This window comes from Elephantulus edwardii, unplaced genomic scaffold (genome assembly GCF_000299155.1).
Source record: "Elephantulus edwardii isolate Elephantulus edwardi_28Jun2011 unplaced genomic scaffold, EleEdw1.0 scaffold00239, whole genome shotgun sequence".
In the NCBI taxonomy this organism is placed as follows: domain Eukaryota; kingdom Metazoa; phylum Chordata; class Mammalia; order Macroscelidea; family Macroscelididae; genus Elephantulus; species Elephantulus edwardii.
Genome location: NW_006399989.1, coordinates 3,473,663 through 3,476,987, shown reverse-complemented (window position 1 = coordinate 3,476,987; position 3,325 = coordinate 3,473,663). Strand labels below are relative to the sequence as shown.

General features: G+C 40.1%; 1 pseudogene; it reads right to left on the bottom strand.

The window, feature by feature from the left end:
* Positions 1-804, bottom strand: part of LOC102849034 — a 7,890-nt pseudogene extending 7,086 nt beyond the window's left edge.
* Between the last annotated feature and the right edge of the window lie 2,521 nt (positions 805-3,325).

The following is a 3,325-nucleotide window of genomic DNA, read 5'->3' as shown; positions in this document are numbered from 1 at the left end:
ATCGGGATGAGTGTGTTGGAGACAATGAGATTGGCACAGAACAGAACAGAGTTTAGGGCTGTTGTACATAGGGTCACTATGAGTCGCAAGCGACTCGACGGTACATAACAACAACAAGATAATTGAGGCAAATCAATATTGCTTTGAAAAGTCCCAATTTTTCCCTTTAAATTGAGGTTCTTGGCAAGGGCTGCTGAGTGCGGACAGCCTGTGAATCGGAGTGGCTTGGCCTTGTTGTGGTGTTGGTCAAAGCCCAGCAGAATTCCCACAACCCGGAAGCTTCACCCTTTAATTCTAGGAGACTTAATATGGAGTTATCAATTTCAGTGCACTTTTTCTATAATCTTTACATTTCCACAAAAACACTGGATACCTTGGAATTAGACTGTCATCAAATAATACTATTTTTTTTTCAATGATCCCTTGGTTCAAAGCCCTGCCCCTCTTTGTTTTTATCAAAGTCACATAGATGCTCTCCAGCTTACCTTAAAAAAAAACAAGTCCACCAAAAATAGAGTTGTAGTTCTTAAATGACCAATAAATACACTGCTGGCTTTGGAGACTTGGGGCCTGCCACTGTGCCTCGAGCCACTGTCATTTCTCTCCAAATGGTGCTGCTGCCATTGGCGTCCTTATGTTTTCTCTAGTGGAGGCCGTCAATTCTTCAGTCTCAGTGTTTATTACCCATTCCATGGCTTCTCGACCTTTACTAGTGTTGGAAGAGATGGTACTCGCCATCAGCCCATCAGACTTTCCAGGTAGATGCTGAGGCTTGTAGATGAGCCTCTCGTCCACAGAGACCATGTTTATAAAGGAAATATTATTGAATTTCAGTTCCTTCTTTTTCTCTACAGGGTCAACTACTGAACGCTCCTACATGTATATCTTTGTTCGAGCTGTGCTGAGTGATCGCACGACAGAGGGCAGGATCCACTCTGTGCTCAGAAGCCGCAGGCTGTGCAGTTTGCCCCAGGGGTCGACGTACCTGTGCAGGACGTCAACGAACACCACCACGCTGGGGTTCAACGGGTTGGGGTACTTCTGCATCGCAGCAGTTGTGACCATTTCCCAGGGGTGGTTGAAGACATGCTCGGAGGTCCAGATCTTCATAGTGCTGGCGACCTACACGAGGAGGCCAAGAGACGACTCTCGCCCCGGCCCCGCCCCCAGCCACCGACCGGCGTGCCCAGATTTTTTTATTTAGGAATTATTATCTCTTCAGTGTAAAAAATGGCCTACTGTTTTGTGCACGTTTACAAATTCTTTGGATTTTAGTACTTCACATTGAATTCTATAGTGATGAAATTATATCAAGAATTTCGAAATTATTCAAGCCCTAGAGATAGGGGAGAGAGGCTAAGCAGAAGATGAACAAAAGGTATGTAAGTAGACATATTGATAAAACAAGATCAATTATGAGTTAATAATAGGTACAGCTCTGGTGGCCTAGTGGTAAGGAGCTGTGCTACCACGCCAAAGGCACAGAGATCAAATCCACCAGCTGCACCATAAAAGAAAGATGGGCAATTTCCTCCCATGCGACTTAAACTGCCTCTGAAAACTGGCTAGAGGGTCAGCTATGAGTTGATAGTACATAACAGCAACAACAACAACACAATAGGTAAAGCAGGCCATAGATATATTTACATTTTCCCCTAATAAAATGTTTTTCAAAACATACTTTGGAAAGATTTCCATTCTGGGTTAACTAATCACAAGCATATCTAAAATCTGCTACCAATAAAGGTTTAAATGCTTTTTAAAAGACATTGCCATTGGATTATATTCTGCTAAAAATTCAATTTCTAAATCATTTTGCTTGCCTCTTCTTCTAATAACTAGGATACCCAGGCTGTTATTAAGTTTAGGTGTCAAAATACAGAAGAAGAAATTTACTACTAGTTGATTCCTTTAAAAAAAATCTGAAGTACTCATTATCTTGTTCAGCTATTACTCAAGCATTGCTTGTTCACAGCTGCCTAGCAACAAAGCCTCCTCTTACCTCACTTTTACTACCTTTTTGGTAGAGCCTTTGTCTCTGTGTTGTTCTACTGTTAATCACATCCTCTCTCCTAGCTCTGATTTTTGTCTTTTTAAAGCATTTGTATATTTCATATTGATCTCCCAAGTTCTTCTAATCAGGACTACTCCTGCAGATCAATTTAATATTTTGAAAAATGCTTGTTGGCAAGTTAGGACGAACGACATCAAGTCTCAAATATCCCTACAGATGGCCATGACTACTATGCAAATCTTCTTTTCTCTATTCTTCAGGAGGTGCTAAAAAGGTAAAATTGTTTCAGACATCAGACTATTCTGTTAGAGTATCTGTAAGATACATTTGTTGTTTCATTATACTACCCCTCTATTTTTGCCAGTTAGTGATTCAACCATACACAGCAATGTCCTAGAAAGTGGTAAAGGTAAGAAAGGGAGGAAATTGTGCAACAATGAAAGAATCTTTTATTTCCTTCAGAAATTATTTTTTTTTATTTTAATGAAAGTTTACAGAGACTTTGGATTTCCTTCCATTCATTCATGGTTGCACACTTTCTTCCCTGCTCACCCCTCCTCCCAGCTCGCTTTTCTCTTTGAAAAGTTAAAAAAAAAATCTTTCATTGTTATAAAATCCCCCCAGTTCACTCCACTATGCAGCTTTCATTCTGGACTCCTGTCATGACATACTACCTAATCATATATTCCTCTTAAACAGTTCTCTCCCTCATCTGTTTCAATGCAGTGTACATTATTTATCACCTCTTAGTTCCCCCCCCCAACTCTGATGTCAATCCCGCTTTATAACAGTGGCACTATGCAGTATTTGTCCTTTTGCAACTGAGATATTTCACTCAGCATAATATCCTCCAGGGTCGCCCATTTTTTATAATATTTCACGAGTTCCTTGTTTTTCAATGCTGTGTAGTATTCAATTGTGTGACTATATCACACAGCTTCTCTATCCATTCATTTGTTGATGGGCACTTGGGTTGTTTTCAACTCTTTGCTATTGTGAACAAAGCTGCAATAAACATGGGTGAGCATATATCTGCTTGGGTGGCAGTTCTGGTTTCCATCTTCCTTTAATGCTTTCTGGATCATTCAATATTCTGCCTATAGCATTCTTAAGTATTACAACTCACAGCTTGAATTTGTTCTTTAGTCCTGTTAGCTTAGAAATGCTGAGTGAGTTCAGCCCTTTCTATTTTCCCACTTCAGCTCCTCACACATTTCATTGTAATATTTTCCTGAATTGCCCTTTGAAATCTTCTATTCAGCTCCTTAACTTCTTGATTTCTTCCCTTTGCTTTGGCTTTTCAGTGATCTA